The sequence below is a fragment of the Geotrypetes seraphini genome, chromosome 1 (genome assembly GCF_902459505.1).
Source record: "Geotrypetes seraphini chromosome 1, aGeoSer1.1, whole genome shotgun sequence".
Classification (NCBI taxonomy): Eukaryota; Metazoa; Chordata; class Amphibia; order Gymnophiona; family Dermophiidae; genus Geotrypetes; species Geotrypetes seraphini.
The window spans coordinates 523,319,555-523,343,048 of NC_047084.1; positions in this window are offsets into that span (position 1 = coordinate 523,319,555).

The following is a 23,494-nucleotide window of genomic DNA, read 5'->3' on the forward strand; positions in this document are numbered from 1 at the left end:
ACGGCGACCCCCTACCCCCACCCCGCACTACATTACGGGCAGGAGGGATCCCAGGCCCTCCTGCCCTCGATGCAAACCCCCCTCCCTCCAACGACCGCCCCCCCCCCAAGAACCTCTGACCGCCCCCTCATAAATGCTTTTATTAGAAGCTTATGGCTTGCCCACTACCGTAAATATCCTCCCTTCTGGAAGACACAGCAGAGAGTCTAATAAGAGCCCACGAGATACAAAAGTTTTTCTACATAGTTCCCACCCCGCCCGACGCCCGATTCACCCCCCCCAGCAGGACCGCTCGCACCCCCACCCCGAACGACCGCTCGCACGCGCTCCCACCCGCACCCGCGATCGAAGCAAGAGGGAGCCCAAGCCCTCTTGCCCGGCCGACTCCCCGACAATATCGGGCCAGGAGGGAGCCCAAACCCTCCTGGCCACGGCGACCCCCTACCCCCACCCCGCACTACATTACGGGCAGGAGGGATCCCAGGCCCTCCTGCCCTCGACGCAAACCCCCCTCCCTCCAACGACCGCCCCCCCAAGAACCTCCGACCCCCCCCCAGCCGACCCGCAACCCCCCTGGCCGACCCCCACGACACCCCCACCCCCCTTCCCCGTACCTTTGGTAGTTGGCCGGACAGACGGGAGCCAAACCCGCCTGTCCGGCAGGCAGCCAACGACGGAATGAGGCCGGATTGGCCCATCCGTCCCAAAGCTCCGCCTACTGGTGGGGCCTAAGGCGCGTGGGCCAATCAGAATAGGCCCTGGAGCCTTAGGTCCCACCTGGGGGCGCGGCCTGAGGCACATGGGCCCAACCCGACCATGTGCCTCAGGCCACGCCCCCAGGTGGGACCTAAGGCTCCAGGGCCTATTCTGATTGGCCCACGCGCCTTAGGCCCCACCAGTAGGCGGAGCTTTAGGATGGATGGGCCAATCCGGCCTCATTCCTTCGTTGGCTGCCTGCCGGACAGGTGGATTTGGCTCCCGTCTGTCCGGCCAACTACCAAAGGTACGGGGAAGGAGGGTGGGGGGGTCGTGGGGGTCGCCAGGGGGGTCGCGGGTCGGCTGGGGGGGGCGGTCAGAGGTTCTTGGGGGGGGCGGTCGTTGGAGGGAGGGGGGTTTGCGTCGAGGGCAGGAGGGCCTGGGATCCCTCCTGCCCGTAATGTAGTGCGGGGTGGGGGTAGGGGGTCGCCGTGGCCAGGAGGGTTTGGGCTCCCTCCTGGCCCGATATTGTCGGGGAGTCGGCCGGGCAAGAGGGCTTGGGCTCCCTCTTGCTCCGATCGCGGGTGCGGGTGGGAGCGCGTGCGAGCGGTCGTTCGGGGTGGGGGTGCGAGCGGTCCTGCTGGGGGGGGTGAATCGGGCGTCGGGCGGGGTGGGAACTATGTAGAAAAACTTTTGTATACCGCGCTCACGCGTATAACGCGCGAGGGGTATGCGCGGTAGGTAAAAACGCGTATAACGCGCGCGTTATATGCGTGAAAATACGGTAGATCTCTAGATGACTGAGAGGTAAAATGGGAACTCAGAGGAGAGACTAAATGAATTCTTTGCTTCAGTCTTCACCAAGGAAGATGTGGGGGGAGATACCGGTGCCAGAAATGTCAATGCAGATAAGTCAGAGAAAACAAAACAAATCTCTGTAAAGCTCTGTGGCTTGGATTCTCTAAATGGCACCATTGTCGGTGACTCCCTTAAAAGTGGCCACCAATCGTGTATCAAACATGCAACAGTGCTGTATAGAGAATTGCGCCTCCAGGAAAGGTAGGCTTTGAAAATGTAGTCCAGGGTTTTCAAGGCCTACATTTCCAGTGCCTATCTTTGATGAATTGCGCCTATGTAGGTGCTGTATGGCGCCTAATGCCTCTTCCAGCATAGCCACACCTACAGTGGCTACAGCATAGCCACACCTACAGTGGGATTAGGTACCGTAAAGCGCCTACATAGGCACAATTCTGGTGCCATTTTTTTCCATTTTAAAACATCTTTTAAAGGGCATTTTTCCACTTAACTTAGACAACGATTGGGTGTCTAAGTTAAGGTGCCGTTTATATGGGCCTCAATGTCCACCATATAGAGGTACAACGCAACATGGGGCTGTGTTTTGGCTCTCAAAAGCCTGCATCAGGATTCTTGACCTTATGATAAAGGTGAAACCATATCATATAAACTGATAGCACACAGTCTGGTGAACACAGATCTTTATCACTGTAGTATCAGTAACCACAGTTAGAAAATGTGACCATATAACACCTAAAGAAATTACACTGGTTACCAGTGCGATTCCCTATCATTTTCAAAACCTTAACTACGGTGTTTTAAGATCATTTATCAGGGGATTCCTTGGTATCTATCTCAAACTATGGCGATTTATCGACCAGTTAGAGCAGGGGTAGGGAACTCCAGGATTTCCCCAATGAATATGCATTGAAAACAGTGCATGCAAATAGATCTCATGCATATTCATTGGGGAAATCCTGAAAACCCGACTGGAATACGGCTCTCGAGGACCGGAGTTCCCTACCCCTGAGTTAGAGCTTTACGATCCGAATGTGTGATACGATTGGCTTAGATAGACTTTTCAAAAATGCACTATGAAAACACGAGAACCTCTGCTATTTCTATCATGGGAGTAACACTGTGGAACAAATTAGCCGGACCACTAAGGGCACTATCTGATATTCAGAAGTTTAAGAAAATTCTTAAAACTGCATTATTTTTAGAAGCTTTTCAGTAAAATATGTGTTGTTTAATGCTGGTTTTAGGATGAATGGTACTGTGAAGATATATTGAATTAAGGTTTCCTAAGATGTAATTATGCATTTGTAACTTAAGATGTTTGTATAAGTCCTGCCTATTTTTATCTTGTGCATGTTATTTTGTAATGTCGCCTAGGAATAGGTGGTTGATCAATTTTCTAAATAAATAAATAACAAAATAGCCACCCTTCATATACAAGCAAAAGAAAGTCAATCATGCTGTACATATTGTTCCAATACTTGGAATACTTTCCAGCTCTTTTGACGCTTAGCAGGTGATTAATGCGTCTTTGACAAGCTTTTAAGAGTTATTCTTTCTTCATCAATTCAATGATGACACAATGCAATTATACTTGGTTTAAATAGGCTGTTTGTATGTGTTAATATAGGGCTAGATTCACTAACCTCACAGACCGGATCGCTAGCGGATTGGATCAGATCCATGAGGTTGCCGGCTGCCCGATTCACGATGCAATCACATGCAAATGGGGGCGATCAGAATCACGCCCTAACTGACCGCACGGATCGCTGAACAGTGATCCCGACGCATGCGGAGACTATCTTCTTTGCCTGTAGATCAGGGATCTCAAAGTCCCTCCTTGAGGGCCGCAATCCAGTCGGGTTTTCAGGATTTCCCCAATGAATATGCATTGAAAGCAGTGCATCCACATAGATCTCATGCATATTCATTGGGGAAATCCTGAAAACCCGACTGGATTATGGCCCTCAAGGAGGGACTTTGAGACCCCTGCTGTAGATGGTCTGCTCATGCTTACAGAGCTTTTGAATTTTTTTTTTTTACTTTGCGAGCCTGTGGTTTTATCCCGCTTTAAACCCACAGGTTAAACCCACAGGCTTGCACTAGGGGGTAGGGCAGGAGAGTTGGGGCAGAGAGCAGGGTGACAAGAGGAGAGTCTGGGCAGAGAGCAAGGCGGCTGAGAGCAGGGCAGTCGGAAAGGACCTGAGCGACTGATCCTCAGCAGTCGCTTCAAGGTTCAAGGTTCAAGGTTTATTAACATTTGATTTATCGCTAAATCTGTTTACAAAGCTTATTTTTTGATCGGCCAGCCCAGTCGGTGTCCCTCATTTTTTTTAGTGAATCACTGCCTGCCTATATTTGTATGTCGTTCCCCCTCATTGGCATGCGCAGATTGGATCGGGCACAAATCGGATCAGGAGTAAAGTTAGTGAACTGGGTCGGGGTCGCTAAGTGATCGCAAAGTGGTCAGGACACGATCGGTGTCCTTAGTGAATCTAGCCCTTAGTGCAGTGAAAGAGGGTGACAGATAGACAGAGGTGATGAGACAGAAACACTTCTGTTCCTGTGTGCGCCTGAAGTTTTCTCTAAGCACCATTGAGTGATCTTCCTTTCAAGTTTCAAGTTTATTGAGATTTGATAAAATCGCTTTTTTCATAGATGGGCGAAACCATAGATTTTGGCCAGTTTGGAGCTAAATGAAGAACCAATGCGGTAGAACCATGAAATAGAAAAATGGAACTTTGGAAATAGTAGGTGGTAGGGAGGGAAATTTAAAAATTGCAATTTTTTTCCCAGGCATTCTGTTCTCATGAAATTCTAAATTCCTATGGATTCCTAGTTGGGAAGTGTAAAGTATTGCATGTGGGAAGCAAAAACTCGAGGTATAATTATGCGATGGGAGGGAAGTTTTTGAATGAGAGTGCCAAAGAAAGGGACTTGGGGGTGATGGTAGACATGACAATGAAGCCGACAGCACAGTGCGCAGCTGCCGCTAAGAGAGCGAATAGAATGCTAGGTATAATCAAGAAAGGTATTACAACCAGAACGAAAGAAGTTATCCTGCCGCTGTATCGGGCAATGGTGCGCCCGCATCTTGAGTACTGCGTCCAGTATTGGTCACCGTACCTTAAGAAGGATATGGCATTGCTCGAGAGAGTTCAGAGGAGAGCAACACGACTGATTAAGGGGATGGAAAGCCTTTCATATGCTGAGAGATTGGAAAAACTGGGACTCTTTTCCCTAGAAAAGAGAAGATTAAGAGGGGATATGATAGAGACTTACAAGATCATGAAGGGCATAGAGAGAGTAGAGAGGGACAGATTCTTCAAACTTTCAGAGAATAAAAAAACAAGAGGGCATTCGGAAAAGTTGAAAGGAGGCAAATTCAAAACTAATGCTAGGAAGTTCTTCTTTACACAACGGGTGGTGGACACCTGGAATACAATTCCAGAGGAAGTTATAGGGCAGAATACAGTACTGGGGTTTAAGAAAGGTTTGGACAAATTCCTGCTGGAAAAGGGGATAGAGGGGTATAGATAGAAATTTACTGCACAGGTTCTGAACCTGTTGGGCCGCCGCGTGAGCGGACTGCTGGGCGCGATGGACCTTGGGTCTGACCCAGCGGAGGCATTTCTTATGTTCTTATGTTCCTAGGCTGTCCTTAATGAAAGAAACTGAAAATGTTTATAGATTAACTTTGAAAAACTCATACTACATCAATCTAGAGTCCAAGCTTGAAATCCTATTATCTAATTCAGGAAATGTTTCCACTGTCTGCTGTGAGAATTGATATTTATTTATTTAAAAAAATTTCTATAACCATCTAATTCCTAGGTGGTTTACAAATATGCACATACATAATGGCTAAAACAACACAAAAAGGGAACAAATCATCTAAAATTTAAATGCAGAATAATTCCTTAAACAGGAAAAATCAGACTCTATAAAAAAGCATTGACAAACAATTGAGTTTTGAGGTAGCTTCCTAAAAGTTCCTCTATCAGCGGATTTTCTATACTGCCCTATCAGTGAATTCCATAATGTCACTCCAGCACGATAGAAGGCCATTGCACAAGTGTCGTCATATTTTGGATTAATATTAGCCTTTAACAAAGCAGAATTTTCAGAACGTAGCAACCTTTTAGGCTGATAAGTAGTCACCTTACTCTTAAAGTACCATAGAAAAAATGATGGCAAATCATTGCAGCCTTGTACTGTACTCTAAATGCTACTGGCAACCAGTGCAATTTCTGAAACCAAGGTGTGATGTGGGCATATTTCGGTATTCTTGCAATAATTGAGGTACATAAGAACATAAGAATTGCCATACTGGGACAGACCAAAGGTCCATGAAGTCCAGCATCCTGTTTCCAAGAGTTGCTAACTGAAGTGATAGAGTGGATCAACCACCCAGACTTATAGAGGCACCAGGGTTCTGATTCTATAAATGGTGCCTAGTTTCAAAATGGTGCCTAGCGTTGCCTAGTCAATTTCCATGCAGATCCTAAAATTGTTTAATTGGCTTAAAAGGCATGATAATTGACAATGACATTAAAAGTAGAGAATGACACGGGGACCGTTTACCGCGGTAAACCGTGGTCACCGCAGTAAATCCACAGGAACGGAGACATTTGCAACTGGTTTACCGCAGGAATGGGGACAAGACCTTTCACCGCCCTGTGGGAATGGGGACAAGACCTTTCACCGCCCTGTGGGAATGGGGACAAGACCTTTTACCGCCCGTGGGAGTGGTGAAAAGTCTTGCTCCTGTGGTAAAAAAAAATTGCACCCGTGTCAGACTCGGCATCTCCTCCCCAGCTCCTCTTGTGCCAATTTTACCTTCAGGAGCCAGCCATGCCACGATGAAGACAGAAGGAACCCAAAACCAAAGCCTGAGACCAATGTGATTTGAAGAATAAAATTACAAGATAACAAAAGGTAGAAAAAAAATAAATTTATTTTATATTTTGTGATTAGAATATTTCAGATTTGAAATATGTATCCTGCTAGAGCTGATATTAGACATAACTGAGAACTGCAAAGCCCATGCTGTGCTTCCTTAGCTTCCAGCTGGCTTAGGGCTCTCTGACCAAGGGGCAGTTGCCCTAGTTGCACTCCCCTAACACTTATTCCTGCCATGTGTAACTGAAGTATTCTGTTAGCTTGATTTTTCTATGTAGCATTCTCTAATAATTTGGTTTGTTCAGTTTTCACAATAGTCGAGGGGATATTTATAAAAGGGAGAGGAGACATGGGTTTTGTTGATCTTTGCTCTGTATTATTTGTGTTTATAAAATGACAATTGTACAGAATATTGTCTCTTTTTATACTTTAATAAAATAAGTTCAGTATAAAATCATAACTATTCGAGGCTTCTGCGGATGGGATCTGACAGTTTGCAAGGCAAGGACGGGCACCGAGCTTGCAGGGCAGGGACGGAGACTGAGTTCATGAGGATGGGGCAGGGACGGGAACTGAGCTCACGGGGACGAGGCAGAGTCAGGGGACGAGCTCATGGGGATGGGCCGGGAATGGTGATATATTTTTTCCCCGTGTCATTCTCTAATTAAAAGCCAATTTAAAAAAACAATAAAAACAGCGATTAATTTAAGTTCCATGTGGAAATTGGCGTGACGCCTAACGGTGCCTAGAATGAGATGTCTACCAGTGCCCACATGGTGCACTTAGGTGTGCTTAGGAGCAGAGTTTGGATGTGGAAAATATTAGGCGCTAGTAGGTATCTGTTAGGCACCGGTATTCTAGGCCAGGAAAACCCTGGTCTAATATACTGGTGCCTAATTCAATTTAGGTGTCAGTAGATGTGATTCTATAAAAAGCAACTAAATTTGATTGACATGCAGTGGGCACCATTTTCCTAGGTACTTACTGATTTAGGAGCCATTTATAGAATCAGGTCCCAGATACTGATGAAAGTTCCAGGGTAAATGGAATCCCATTAATCAAATGTCTACAAGGCCACTAATTTTTGGAGTTATAGCAACACCCACATTAGTTCTCCCTTTACATTTTCCCCTATCAAACGCCAGCAAGGGAAGTTAAAAAAAAGTCTCCAGTTCTTCAGCTCCTGCAGGGCACCCAAGGGGGCCTGGAATGTCCCTTTGGGCACCGCCTATGGATTTTTGTAGGCTCTTGAAGTAGCGGAGGATGATGATGTCAGATGACAATATCCATCTCTCCAAACTCTCTGGCTACTTGTTCCAATGGCACTCTGACAAGGTATGTGCCATTTTATTCCCAAAACACTGCAGCACTGATACATCTTTTAAGTGGATGGTGATGTCAGATTCTGCTGTCCGTCTTCCCGATCACTCTGGCTGTCTGCTCCAATGAGGCCCTGGCAAGGTATGCACCACTAGAGGGAAATACTGTTCCCTCTAGTATTTCTTTCACAGTTATTCTTTCAGAAGTTCATAATAACATACAAATTGCTATATTGGGACAAACCAAAGGTCCATCAAGCCTAGTATCCTGTTTCCAACAGTGGCTAACCCAGGTCCCAAGTACCTAGCTAGATCCCAAGTAGTAAAACAGATTTTATGCTGCTTCTCCTAGGAATAAGCAGTGGATTTCCCCAAGCCATCTCAATAATGGCCTATGGACTTCTCTTTTAGAAAATTAGCCAAACCTTTTTTTTTAACCCCGCTAAGCTAACTGATTTCACCACATTCTCTGGTAACAAATTCCAGTTTAATTACACATTGTGTGAATAAATATTTTCTCCAATTTGTTTTAAATCTACCACTTAGTAGCTTCATCGCATATCCCCTAGTCCTAGTATTTTTGGAAAGAGTGAACAAGCAATTCACATCTACCCTTTCCAATTCACTCATTATTTTATAGACCTCTTTCATATCACCCTTGAGCCGTCTCTTTTCCAAGCTGAAGAGCCCTAGCCACTTTAGCCTTTCCTCATAGGGAAGTCATCTCATCCCTTTTATCATTCCACTATATCTTTTTTGAGATATGGTGACCAGAACTGCATATGGTTCATTTTTGCTTTTCAATACTTGTGATGATGAACTGAAAAAAACTCCAAAAAACCAAACAACCAAAAAACCTAGCTGTTAATAACTACGGTATCAATAGCCAAAGAAGTAGTTATGGGCTCCTTTTACAAAGCTTTTTTAGTGGTTTAATGCACGTAATAGCGCGCGCTAATTTGCCGGCCGCGCTAGCCACTACCGCCTCCTCTTGAGCAGGCGGTAGTTTTTCGGCTAGCGCGGGGCTTAGCGCACGCTAAATAGTTGCATGCGATAAAGCCGCTAACGCGGCTTCGTAAAAGGAGCCCTATGTGTACAGACAATGCTGATTTGAGGTCCAAACATATTTATCCTCATAACTGTTTCTTTATAAGCTGGTTCTCTGCCGGACTGTTTAAGTGAAAATATTCACCGAGGGGCGGTATCTTTGTTTAAAATCTTGTCCGACACATACCTATTCATTCTTGTTTGCTTGAGCAGCAGCATCAGGTCAAATTAAGCTGGCATGGAAACAGCCACAGCTAATAATGTGTGCTGTGTTTCAGCCTGGCTTTGGATAAGAGGTGAAAATGTTTCATAACTGAGGCAAATACACCTCTGTAAGCTCTTTCTGGCTGCCTGTTTCATCAGAGGCAGAGAACTCAATGGCTCCTGGTACATGGGTAAGGGCCAAGCTCAATGCCACGAAACCACATTTGTTATCAGCTAGATTGAACAGTCTGCCTGTCAGGGACAGATGCTTAGAGCAGTGATTAGAATGTAAAGTGTTTGGAAAGGCTGAAGGGGATGGAAGCCAATGTGCTTTATCTAAATTTACTGCAGATCCTTCCAGATGGATAAAAATCTTCCGAAGGAGCACTCTCTTGATTAGAAAGGAACCTTAGGACAGAGCGGAAGGCACATAGCTTAGCAAATCTGAAACAAAACACATGTAAAGCAGTACTATAAAGTACTGTATGTCCAAACAACCGCATGCCAATTATGCATATGGCTCATTAGAATAATGGTATACAGTACACCGTAGATGAAAATTGTGTAAAATTCTGCTTCAGTGTTATTCTGTAAATATGTGCGCATCTTACATACAGTGGCAGAGCGAGGGTCGGAGGCACGCAGCGGGGTGGGGCCCCTGCCCTCTTCTCTGCCCCTGCTCCTTCCCTCCCCTCCCCAGCACACACGCACCTTCCCTTTTTCCTTACCTCTTAAACTCTTCGCCAAACAAACAACAGCATCTCCTAATTGCTACTCGCGCCAGCCTCAGCTCTCCTTCTGATATCATTTCATGGAACCGTGACCAGGAGGTGACTTCAGAGACAGATCTGAGGCTGGTGTGGGCAGCAATCTGGTGATGCTGCTTGCATCAGTGAGGAATTAAAGCCCCCCCCCCCCCCCTCCCCGTTATATAATATGTATTTTTTGGGCAGGCATACGCATGGACAGTCTGGATAGAGTGTGGATAGGACTCACACACATGTAACATATGGAATATCGAAAGTTATTTTTATAACACTAGAACTTAAGTACTTTGGGATAGGGATCTGAAACCTCTGTTACTAAGCTCTGTGCCTTACCATCATTTTCAAAAGCAATTCAAGACACATTTGTTTTATCAATTAATCAAATCTTTCTAGCTTGTATTATTCCTTTTAATATTTGTCAACTGCATAGAACTTAGTGTGGTGCAGTGGTTAAAGCTACAGCCTCAGCAGCCTGGGGGTTGTAGATTCAAACCCACACTGCTTCTTGTGACCCTGGGCAAGTCACTTAATCCCCCCATTGCCCCAGATACATTAGACGGATTGTGAGCCTGCCAGGACAGACAGGGAAAATGCTTGAGTGCCTGACTAAATGCATATAAACCGTTCTGAGCTCTCCTGGGAAAACAGTATAGAAAATTGAATAAATAAATAAATGTTATGTACACCCATGCCACCTCTAAGGCTGTCACAAGTCCTCGTTCCTAAATTCTAAATGCACATTTTTACTGTTACACAACATCAAACTTCTGCACCCTTTAGATCAGGGGTGCCAAACTCAATCACACTAAGGGGCCAAAATCCAAAACACAGGCTAAGTCGCGGGCCAGACACCACCCAACCTCCACCAGAGGCCCCACCCCATAATAGTACTAATTATAACACAAATTTTTCCATTCATTTTTCATATATATATACACACACACAATATAATCTTATTAACACATAATGGTTAACCACAAAATTAAACTACACAAAGCACACTGTATGCTTCTCAACATTCATTCCTACCAGAACATAGATAACCCCTATGCAAATATAGGGCCAAAAATTAAAAGTACTAATATATAAAAAAGAAACCCTAAGATTCAAAACTCTGCATTCAGCACAACCCCAGAGAAAAATAAACAAATGTATTTCTTCCTGAGCAGTGGAAAAGATAGCAGATTAACATTCTCAAAATTGACACAATTCAAACACTAAATTGAAAATAAAATAATTCCCCCCACCCCTGCGCACATTGTACCACTGGGCCAGACCAGTAGGGAGGTGGAACTGTAGGAGGAAGTCAGGAGGAGAGGTGGAGCTGGAGGTGGAAATCAAGAGGGCAAGCCTATGATTATAATCAGCGCCACTCCCTCCCCTCACTGCCTCAATTTTCTCATGGTCTGGCTTCCTCCTCTCGTCTGCAGTAATTTAACAGTGCCGGCCAGTAATTTACACCGTTGGTGTGGTTGTCAACTTGCGCATGCCAGTAGTGCACCAGAAATGAATTTAACTGTGCCAGCCCCAGCGATGCATCCCAGCTGGGGCCAGCACAGTTAAATTCATATCTGATGCACTGCCAGTGCACACAAGTTGACAATCACTGCAGTGGTGTAAATTACTGGCCGGCAATGGGGTGTGTTGCTGGGGTCATTTTTGTTGTGTTGCCGACGCGCACAAGCTTATAATCACCGTGGCCCATGAATGCTATTGTTGCCGTCAGGTGAGGGCCTAAAACAGAAAGCAAGGTGACATCTTGAAGCCCTGTTTACTCCCCCGTAATACCAGCCCTGAACCGCGGGCTGCATAAAGCAGCTAGGCAGGCTGGATTCTGCCTGTGGGCCTTGTGTTTTACACATGTGTTCTAGATCCTGAGAACCCCACAGAAGTCCAATCCATCAATAATAAACTCAAACAAATTAATCACTGGCTTGATACTAATCGATTGGTGCTTAATGTCAACAAGTCGAAGGTAATGCTTCTCCCTTGGAAAGAAAGACTTAAACTTGACTCTCCCATCACTGGTAGGCAATAATCTTCAAGCAGTCACTTCCATCAAGATATTATGGGTCATTTTTGATCAGAAATTATCTTTCCATAAACACATAAGTAGCATAGTCAAATCCACATTCTTCAGACTATGACAAAGTCACTCAGTTTCAAAATGGCTAGAAATCAAATCTCTTAACATATTAACTCATTCATTGATCATTTCCAGAATTGATTACTGTAATGCCTTGTTTACTCATAATGAAAGCAAAGAAATTTGACCATGTTTCACCACTCCTCAAAATATCTCATTGGCTCTTGGTGGCACATCGAAAACCTACAAGATATGTCTGCTAAGCCTTAAATCAATACTCTATAAAGCCCCTTCCCTTATTGATAGAGTCTTAATACTCTATGCCCCCACCCGATCACTTAGATCCAATGATCAATATTTGCTGGTTGTTCCCTCTCTCAAATCCATTAATACCTGTAGACAATACATTTTTTCAGTTGTGGCTCCGCAATTGTGGAACTCCCTCCCAATATACATAAGGGAAGAACGTCTTATCGACAGATTTAAAAGCAAGTTGAAATGCTTTCTTTTTAAAGATGCTTTTGACTGCTAGTTCCTCATAGTTAGATCATACTTTTTAATTCCAGCCTCTGATCTTTTTTAACCCTCCCTTTTGTTATTTCCCTTACTCGTCTCATTTCCTCTCAAACATTGTATTTCTACCCCCTCTTCCCTCTTGGCCCTGTCTGTGTTGTGTGACTTGTTTATGTTATTTGTACTGTTTCCCCGAATAATGTAATGTATTTGTTTTTAGATTTGTTCATCACTTTCTATTAAGATTAAGCGATTCATAAAATTTTAAATAAAACTTGAAACTTGATAAAACTATTCTATAAAGGAAAGTAGGCATTCCTTTATAGATCATGTGCAAATTAGCCACCCTCTGGTTCTAGAAATATCCCTTTGAGCACAGAATACTGGTTTAGACAGCAACACAAAAAATATTTTTTATATCTTATGTCATCTCTGATTTTTTATATCTTATGTCATCTCTGATTTCTGCTTTTCTCATCTTCTCTTCACTCTCCATTCCATCCAGCATCCACCCTCTTTCTCTGTCTATTCCATTTTTCTCTTTATTTATTTAAAAATTTATATATCGTGTAAATCCTATATGGTTTACATAACAAAAATCATAAATATTAAACAAAACATAAATGTTCAATACATTAAAAAACCTTTGCTATAAGTTCCAGAATATCTATCTATTAAAGCATTTGCAGGTAATTACATCACACAATATCTCATCATAAGAAAGCATTTACAAACAATTGCATTTTCAACATTTTCTTGAAACCCAACCTGACTGCGCTTAAGCGCAGAACTCCTGGCAAGGCATTCCAAAGTTTTGCACCCCTCCCCTCAACATTGGCAACATAGCGTCACCAATCCTGGAGTGAGAAGTTGTCATCCTGCAACCCAAGCATAGTTTCATACTGTTTTCCCGATCTCAAACTCCTGGGTTGATAAATCTCAAAAAATCCTTGCATAACAGTAGGAGATGAGTGGTACAATATCTTATGTACTATTGACAAAATTTTAAAATGTACTCTTTATTGGACTGGCAACCAGTGTAACTGTTTTAGCACCAGTCTGGCATCTCTCCTTTCTCCTTTACTTCCCTCCTTCCCACTCCAACGTAACCCATGGTCTGGGATCTCTCTCCTCTCTTCTCCTTCCATCTATCCCTTTCCCTCCATGCTCTGGCATTACCTTTCTTTCCTTTCCCTCCCTCCCTTCCTTCTCAATTGTCTGGCATCTCAGTCCCCTTCCCTTCCCCTCATCTCTCTACTCTCCTTCCTTTCAATCTCTCCCTCCCCATCCATGCTTTGGTATCTCCTCTCTTTCCTTTCCCTCCCTCCTTACTCCCTGGTCTGGCATCTCCCTTTTGGCTCGTCTCCCTTCCCTGGTCTTCCTTCTTCCTCCTTTCGTCTCCCCAATCGGGTGCAGCATTTCTCTCCCCCTCCCCTCCCCTCCCTCCCTTTGTCACCCTGCAGTCGGCAGCACAACATTCTCAGTTCACTGCTCTTGTCGGCATTGGGCTTTCCTCTCTGCAGGATCCTGCCTTCATGGAAGCAGGAAGTAGGCCTGACCTGGCAGAGAGGAAGGCCCGATGCTGACAAGAGCAAAGAATTGTGAACGCTGCTGCTGGGAAGAACTTGTTGACACCGGTGCCGGCCCTTGGAGGAGTCATCGGAGCACCCTCTTATGGGCTGCACCCGGGGAAGACCCTCCCCCCCTTGGTACGCCACTGGCACTATGCACCATTTTCCTCAGCACCAGTGTTTTAGGCACTGTTTATAAAATGAAGGTCTTTCTTTAAAATGTTTATATCCTTATTTGTACTTGCTTCATTCTTGCCAATTTACTCCTGCAAGGCTTTATGGCTCTATTTCTGATGGTTGCATTTGCTCACCTTAGGCCTTGTTTGGTTGTTTATCTGCTTGTAATTGATATCACCAAGAAGTAATAAAGATATTTCAAACTTAAAATTAGGGCCTGGATTCTCAATAAAACCGCTGAAAGCTAGGCACCGGCAGGTGCCTAGATCATGCCTGCCGGCATCTAACTTAAAACCCGATTTAAAAACAATTTAAATAGAACCTAGGCACTGCTAGAAGCCTTGTGGGACCAGCGGCTAACACCAGGGCGCCTAGCAGCGTTTAGTGATGCTATGCACCTTAGTAGACCTGTTTAGGGGCAGAATTGATCTTTGGCCTCATTAAGTGCCACTAGGTACAATTCTATGATGAACCTAGGCGCCGGAAACGTAAACCTTTAAGACCCTAGCTTACATTATCGGTGCCTAAGTTCATCGTTAGGGACTGGTAGCCGCGATTCTCTAAGTGGCACCTGAACTTGATTGATGTGCGACAGGTGCCATTTTTCTAGGTGCCTGCCATTTCAGGCATCACTTTAGTGTTCATCTTTTTGGCACCCATATACAGAATCCTGTCTTCAACAGTGTGAATTATGTCGCAGTAACAGTTAGTATGGAGGTTTGATATTTAGCATGTGCTAATTTGTGTGTTTACTGCATAGCACAGAAAGAGGCAGTGTATGGGCATGGACTGCACCATGCAATTAATGCATGGAACTTACCATGTGTTATCTGTTGCTGCAGCAAATGGCATCAATCATGTAACACCACCTTAATATTAAGGTGATCTATGTCACCTGTCATGCATTTAACCAGTATTGTATCTGTGTTAACTGCATAGGCAGATGCAGGGAACATCCACAACAGTTAAAGTAGAGGCTTTGCAATTACTGCATGCTCATTTTGACAATTGCAATGCAGTAGCTGCACATTTTTACTGCAATTTTGTAAAAGTGCCCCTAGGTCTCCCCCCCCCTTTTTTTATACAAAACCGCGAAAGTGGTTTTTAGCGCAGGCCGGTGTGGTGAATGCTGTGTGCTGTTCCCAATGCTCATAGAGTTCCTATGAGCATTGGGAGCAGCGCAGAGCATTCAGTGTGCCGTCCTGCGCTAAAAAATGCTTTTGCGGTTTTGTAAAGGGGGGGGGGGTTATTTGTCCTCTATGATTGTTTCAATTAGACTGTGAACTTTGATGAGAAGGGGACTCTGTACAGTATTTGATACATTTAGTTGGGCTATCAAAATGATAATTAGTAGTAATATAGATACTATTAATTGAAATACCAAGGTCCATAAATTCCAATATAGAAATCAAAAGAAAACACAGTTTGAAAATTAGCAGCCAATCATTTAATAATAATAATAATAATAACTTTATTCTTATATACCGCCAACAATCTTGCGACTTCTAGGCGGTTTACAATGAAGAGAAACTGTACAGACAGCGAATTACAGAGTATAGCATTGAACATCAAGTGATAGTAACAGGAGAGTTACAGGGCTGTGTATTACATGGTTTCACAATGCATTATACAGTCGACGATATTCAGAGCATAAGTAGGAGAAGAGAAAGGAGATTGCGCTTTGAGTTACAAAGGTGTAAGGCTGCGAAGGTGAAAAAGATAACATAAGATGTTGATGAGAAGTAAGTTGTTAACTTGGTACATTTGAATGAAGGACGGGCACCAGTGGGAAAAACTGGTAACAATTAAAGATAGAAATTTTGGCATAAGAGGGTAGACGGACTCCTTGGGATGGGAGGAGGCTCCGATTTTAGGGGAGAAGTCTGGTTAGGTTATAAATTTCTTAAACAATGTGGTTTTTAGTTCTTTCCTAAAGATACTATATGATTCTCTGGCGGCATAAGTGAAGTAGCCTGTCCAAGTTTGCAGTCTACCTGCTTGGAATTTGAATGTTCTATCAAAGAAGGTGCGATATCTACAGCCTATGATATTTGGGTAGGTAAAGAGGTTACGGTTTCTGGTAGGCCTAATAGAGGAGTGGAATTCGAAGTGAGGTAGTAGGTAGCTGGGGGCCAGTCCCCAGATTAGTTTATAGCAGAGGCAGGAGAATTTGAATAGAATTCGTGCTTCAATTGGTAACCAATGAAGGAGTTTGTAGAATGGACTAACATGATCGCTCTTCTTTAGTCTGAATATTAGACGGATGGCCGTATTTTGAACTATTCTCAGTTTTCTCACATTTTTTTTAGATATTCCCAAGTAGACAATGTTACAGTAGTCCAGGGTGGAAAAAATCAGTGATTGTACCAATATTCTGAAGGATAGCGGGTCGAAGTATTTTTTTATGGTTTTCAGTTTCCAAAGGATGAAGAAGCATTTTTTAGTCACCGAGTTTATGTGCTCGGTCAGGGACAGGTGGGTATCCAGGGTGACACCCAGTATTTTTATGGTTTTTAGTATTGGGTGATCATGGCCGTTTACATATATTGTAGTTGCGGAGATTTTCTCGTTTGGGCTAGCAAGGAAAATCTTTGTCTTTTCTGAGTTTAATTTCAGTTTGAAGTTTAAAGTCCATTTTTCTATTTCGAGCATGATGGAGGAGATATGTTTTGAGTTGGCTGAGGTCACATTTGTTATTGGTATTAATATGGAGATGTTGTCTACGTATATATAATAAGTTAGGTTAAGCTTTTGTAAAAGGTGGCCTAGAGAAGAGATGTATATATTGAACAAGGTGGGAGATAGGGGGGATCCTTGTGGGACTCCCGAGGGGCTTTTCCAGGGCTCAGAGTAATTTCCTTCATGGACCACTTGATAAGATCGTTTGGTTAGGAAACCTTGGAACCAGGTCCACACTCTTCCTGATATTCCCATTTCGTCGAGGCACCTAAGCATAGTTTCGTGGTCCACGAGATCGAAGGCACTGCTGAAGTCTAACTGTAGGATCAAGGCGCTGGAACCTTGATTGAAAAGGTCGTATAGGTGGTTAAGGAGAGAGCCTAGGACTGTCTCGGTGCTGAATCCTTTTCTGAATCCAGATTGGTGGTCATTTAGGAGAGAGTACTTATCTAAGTGATTTACTAATTCCAAATTGACCAGCCCTTCCAGCATTTTGGTGAAAAAGGGGGTGCTCGCTATGGGTCTGTAGTTGGACGCCAGTGTGAGCGAGATCTTCTGGTCTTTGGGTATGGGTGTGATTAGGATGTGTCCCATATTTTCCAGGTAGGTTCCATTTTTGAGAGAGTAAGTTGCCCAGTTAAATAGGTCCCTCTTAAATTCTGGTATTGCATCTTGCATGATCTTAGATGGACATTCATCTAGTAGACAATTTGATTTGGAGTATTTGTTGAAAAGTGCAAGGAAGTTATTCCAATCTGGGGGCTCAAGTTTCAAGTTTCAAGTTTATTATGATATTTGATTAAACGCTTTTCAGATTACAAAGCGTTTTACAAAGGCAATAAAATCACAAATACATTAAAATTAAAAATGACTACTTTAAAAAAGTAAAAAACAAACTGGGGTGACATGCCACATGAAACGGTAGGAAAGAAAGAAAAAATACAATTTTAAAATAAAATAACCAAAATGGGGTAGTACATTAGGAAGGTGAGGGAGAAAAAATTTAGAACAGAAGAAAAATTTAAAAGGGAAGGGGATCTTAATTTGAAGAAGGGTGATAAAAGTAGGAAATAACCAGCAAAAACCAAAAAAAAAACAACTTTTAGTTAAAGGCTTCTTTAAAAAGAAGACACTTTAAGCTATTCTTAAATTTTTGCAAGTCTGGTTCAAGTCTTAAATAAAGAGGGAGTGAGTTCCAAATTGTTGGAGCAGTAACCGAGAAAATCAAGTCACGGCGAGTACCAATGATTTTTAAAGAGGGAACATATAGGGTAGATTGTGAGGATGATCTGAGAACTCTAGGCGAATTGTACGGAATCAGATGTCTATCTATAAATGCTGGAGTATTATTTTTTAATGTCTTAAAGACTAAAAGAGCTATTTTAAATGTTATCCTATATGAAATGGGAAGCCAATGGGCATGTTGGAGTAGAGGCGTGACGTGGTTGAATTTTTTAGAACCTGAAATTACCTTTATTGCGGTGTTTTGTATAATTTGGAGGCGCCTAATATCCTTGAGATAAGCCCCCTTTAATAAAGAGTTACAATAGTCTAATTTTGAGATCACTAGGGAGTGAATTAGAGTATTGATAGATGGAGAATCAAGAAGGGGGACCAGCGAACGAATCATTCTTAGTCTATAGAAGCAATTTTTAACCAAAGAGCTAATGTGTGGTCGAAAGGTGAGATTATTGTCTATTATGACACCCAAGATTTTTGTATTAGTAGTGTGATTAAGAGGTTTGTTATCGATTATGATTGGATTAATGAGTTGAACGCCTTCTTTCCCTGAGAAAAGCACAGTTGTGGATTTATTGATACTTAAAGAAAGTTGATTAATATTCAACCACTTATGGATTTTAGCCAGTTTATGGTTGATTTCGAATATGTCCTGGGAACTAGAGGGATCAATGGGGTGCAAAAGTTGGAAATCATCAGCATAGGCGTACACGGTGAATCCTATGGATTGACATAGGGTTAAAAGAGGGGCCAAATAGATGTTAAACAGTAGAGGTGACAATATGGACCCTTGTGGTATTCCATAATTAGTATGATATGTTTTTGAAATAGAGTTGTTAAAATACACAGAAGAAGATCTATCTGTGAAATAAGAACGAAACCATTCTAATACATGATCTTTCATATCGCCTTTGGATTCACTACTCTGCGTTTTGAGGTTGAATTCAAGATTGGGTGGAGGAGGGGGTATTGAGGCTCTGAGGTCGGTGATTTTTTTCCTAAAGTGGTTGGCTAGGGTGGAGACCTCTGGGATTTGATCGTGATGGTTCTGTAGTATCTGTGTGGTATCTGTTATTTTGCTTACTAGTTTGAATAGTTCTCTACTGTTTGTATTGGTTGTTCCTATTTTCTGTGCATAACAGTTATAACGCTTTTCTTTGATCCGATTCTTGTAATTTTTCATTTTTTGTTTCCATTTAATTTTATCTTCCACTTTGTCTGTTTTTTGCCATACTCTTTCCAGTTTTCTGAGATCTTGTTTGAGGGCTAATAATTCGGCGTCATACCATTCTTTTGATGCCCTTGTGTTCTTTTTGTATGATTGAACAGGAGCTATTTGATTTAGTGTGTCTTTTGTGAATTTGTCCCATCTAGTGGGGAAGTCTTGCTCTTCCTCTATTTTGGGGTGTAGTTCATAATGGGTCCAGAATTCTGTTGGATTGGTGATGTTTCTGCAGGTGACTATTTTTATCAAACTGGTTTTGTTTATATGTTTTGCTGTTGAGTGTTTCTTTTGCCAACATAATTCAAAATTGAAAGTATAGTGATCTGACCATATGTTCTTAACCCATTTTCCTGCATGGTATTGTATTTTTTTTGTGTCGGGGTCTTTGTGGGAAAAAGTGACGATGTCCAGTTGGTGTCTCTTTTCATGTGTTTCCTCTTTGTCAGGAATTTCAAAGCCCAGGGTATTTAGGAACAAGTCGATTTCTGTCACTTCCGGTTTTTCCTTTTTCTCTAGGTGAACATTTATGTCTCCCAGAAGTAAGTTGTATGGGCCTTTTATGGTATTGGATGAAAGGTATTCAAAGAATTCTTCTTTTGCACTTGACCATTTATTGGGGGGATGTAGAATAGTGTGGCTATTAGAGATTCTTCCAGTTCGGGGTAGGTTTAGAGCCTGTTAATCTTTTCTACTATAATGTTTGCATAAATATATCTATGACGACTTTCCTTTTAATCAAATGGTGCCATTTTCCCATTTAGTGGCAACTCTATTATAAAAAGTAATCTTTCATATCAGTTACACAACGTTCAGTCTATGTTAAAAAAAAATAGTACAGTATTATGTTTCTTAATCATGTGGGTATTCAGATGGTTCATTTACTACCTACCATTTCAAGCTAAGTATTGTTTCCTTTACAACTGAAAAGAAAATCATACAAGCTAAATTGAAATTTTATACGTTGTGATTTCTGGAGATGTAATTCTTAATGCTTTCTGATGTGCCTGAAGGCATGACTAGTATACTCCGATACCTTCAGAGCTGTATTGGGGGAAAAATAAAACAGTCATTTTATTTGTCATAAGTATTAATTGTGCATTCTATATGATAATTTATTTTCTTCAAAATAATCTTGCAGAGGGTTTTTTTTGTTTTTTAGAATATAATGAATTATAACCAGATTGAGGAAGGCATGTTTAATGTGCACTTGATTAAAAATCAAGGCTCCTACCTGGGGAAAATAGTGTACTGTATAACTATTTATGTTTAAGTGCTTCCATTTTTTTTCAGAGCAGTAGCTTAAATAGAAATATCAGAAGCTTTGAAGCATATGGGGTTTATTTCCCTGACACACAAGGTGATATTGAATTTGACCTATTTCCATATTCCATTTCCCTGAACATTACATTGCATGATCTATCTTGAAGTGAACAAAATATCAACGTAAGTGTCCACTGATACATAAATATTATTACAACCCTGAGCCACACATTTTTATTATTTATATTATAATTCCCTTCTCTTTTTTTTCTGAGAACCATGCACTGTAAGCTGTGAGCATTAGGTAGTGTTAATCTCTACGTCTCTTCCCTTGCCATTGTCGCTGTTCCTTATTCTTAGGGCTTTGAAAGCTCTGTGTAACATTAGCCTATCTAGCTTGGTGAAAATGTCTTCACAGATTAGTGTAATGTCAATGCTGCCGGATCCCTGCTTTGGACCTGAAGTGGAATATATTGCACTGCTGAAGCAGATGGCATCTGCGCTTGACTGGGACCTAGAAATTGGTTGGCTCCCTGCCACAAAAAATTCTCTCAGCTAGAGGCTGCATGAATACAGCTGAGAAAAGCAGTCTGAAATCTTTCCCATATACAAAAAAAGGGGAAAAAAAAATCACATAGGTTTGCATTGAATCAAAGTATTTGCTAAGGCTGATCATCTGCAAACATTTACACTGCATTCTAAAAGTAATTGAATCTTCCTGTATAAAAATAGAAAGGTCTTTTTTTTAGGGGGGGGGGGGATTGTGCTAAAAGAATCAAGACAGAGAGAAAGGAACTGGACTGAATCATATTTAATCTTCTCTTTAAAGGCAGAAAAAAAGTAATGGTTGGAATTATCCCCCCCTCCCTTTACAAAACCGTGAAAGCGTTTTTGTTTTTTTTAACGCAGGCCGGTGCGCTGAATGCTCTGCGCTGCTCTCAGAACTCTATGAGTGTCGGGATCAGCACAGAGAATTCAGTGCGCCCACTGGTGTTGAAAACCGCTTTCACGGTTTTGTAAAAGGGGAGAGGGGTATACTTGTTATATTACAATGAATGCTTATTATTTTTATAATTGCTATGTATACTGCAACAGCTTGGTAAAACAGAGAAAAATGAGGGGAAATGCATTTGAAATATTCATTGGTATGACATCATCTGGATTTCACAGCAGCCATATCATTCTACCAGACCTTGCCTTTTATTGTTTTAATACATCTGCTCTGTTCACCCAAGCTATATAGGTGACACTCTCATTAGCTGTATTGTATGGCTACTTATTTTGGCTCTCCGAATGTAATTCTGGCAGACGTACACGCCTATGATGCTTCTACTGATGACAAGGTACACCATCTGCCAGCTGAACCTGCGCAGCCCACCTTTTTATGCATAAAATTATAAAAGCAGAGCACTTCTGTGTATCTCAAGAGCAGAGAGCGGTACCACTCTAGCTTTCCAGAATAGCTGGGTCTTAATGGCTGAAAAATGTTAAATGATTGCAAAGCAGAACAATAATTATAGACAAAAAGACCAAAACAGATTAGTTCTGACGTGCTGCCGGATGTGTATTTATGCCGGTAGCACTAATGCGACCTTTTAATATCTTCTTGTTTGTAGCATATTCTTGGGAATAAATGGAACATCTTTGACAAGGAAAGGCCTTTGTTGTATTCCACGAGATGAGGTTTTCATCTTCAGTGTACCATTTCATAAAAGGTGTGTAGTACATGCCTGAGAGCTGAAACAGAGGCAGAAACATACATTAGTTGAGGTACTCTGACCTTTAATCCAGGAGAACAAGAAGAGAAACACACACGGAGTGTAGGTTTGTGGCTGTCCAGAGGCTGATAAACTGTAATAAAGGCACACTCGGTTACAATTCATCTAAAGCTCCCATTGCAATCACCCTCCTTTTTTTTTTTTTTTTGTTACATCAAGTACTTATCTAAATCCCTTTTAGTGTCAGCTTTAATGCACTTTGTATTCCCTCCAACTGTGACTGGTGCTGTCTGTGTGTGTCAGCGCTCGTCAGCATGCACTCTTTCTTTCTTGTTTGACAAAAACCAATGCCAGCACCTAATTAAGGATAAGCTGCAGAGCTCACTATTCTATCTTTGTGAACCAATTCCAATCTTAGCTTTCTGCCTAGTTTTTTTTTATTGTGTTTATTTATTATTCGCCTTATACAAAGTGAAGGACAAATGTTGTGTGCTGTGGTGCTTCCTGCCATCTTTATTTGGTGTATTGTTATTTTGTTACTTTGGTTTATTTTGTTTGGATTTCTTTCTGGTCTGCATGGATAAGTTTTTCTTAATTCACTGGTCTTTCTTGTCTGACCGTTAACAACGGAACCCTCCAGCTGCCTACCTGTTGCCGGTTTGGGTTCATCATTCTTCCGATGTGGCTTAGTGTCTGTGATTCTGCCTACCATTTTGTTGTACATCGAGGTCTCGCTAGTTTGATGTGGCAGTGCACTTCATGCTGTGGTTACTGGGGGAGTTTTGTGCGGCTGATTATGAACATCAACGTGGCTCGTGTCCAACGATCGATTCGGCCCTCTGGCCTGCTACGGCTGTTTGGCTTCGGGGTGGCTGACTCTGTTTGGACCCCTTTGACTGCTCCTTTGCTGGGGATGGTGGAGTTTCCGCTTTGATGTGGTTTAGCTTTTCTTCATCGGTGGCAGCAGAGCTCCGGTTTCAGCGCCTGATTGCTGAGCTATTAGTCTTCGTGCTCTGTTCCCCTGCAATTGGAGTCCATGTGGCTTGTGACCGCCAGCAGTAGACTGGTACTATGTCTTGCCTTCTCTCCTCCTTCCTCGGCCTGCTGTGTGCTTCCTGTAGCTGTAAGGGGGACACTATATCTGTATCCTGAGGACTGGACTGATATTATTATTATTTATTTTTTTTTACATTGTACTTTATTTTTTAATTTAATTTTATTGATCTTTCTTTTTTTGGTTCAATATTCTGCTACTTTATAGATTGAAAATTGATAATA